Genomic DNA, 263 nt, shown 5'->3' with positions numbered 1-263 from the left:
TTGTTCCCCCCCCCTTCCTCTTTTTTCTCTTTCCATTCCCTTATCAGTGCGCTACTCTTCCGTCTCCCCCCATCTCCGCTCTCACCTTTCGCATCCCTTTTTTTCCCCTACTCTTTTTCCCCCCCCTATTCCCTCAGTCGGTGGATTTTTTTCACCGTGCAAATTTTTTTACGTTGTTAATGAACTGCAACTGGCCTACCAAAGACCAGCGTAGTCAGAAATTTTTGGTGTTTTAAGATCCCTAAGGGTAGTCGAAGGGGGAG

This window comes from Penaeus monodon, chromosome 29, assembly GCF_015228065.2.
Source record: "Penaeus monodon isolate SGIC_2016 chromosome 29, NSTDA_Pmon_1, whole genome shotgun sequence".
Taxonomy (NCBI): Eukaryota; Metazoa; Arthropoda; class Malacostraca; order Decapoda; family Penaeidae; genus Penaeus; species Penaeus monodon.
The sequence above is the reverse complement of the archived record's forward strand: the minus strand, read 5'-3'. Positions refer to the sequence as shown.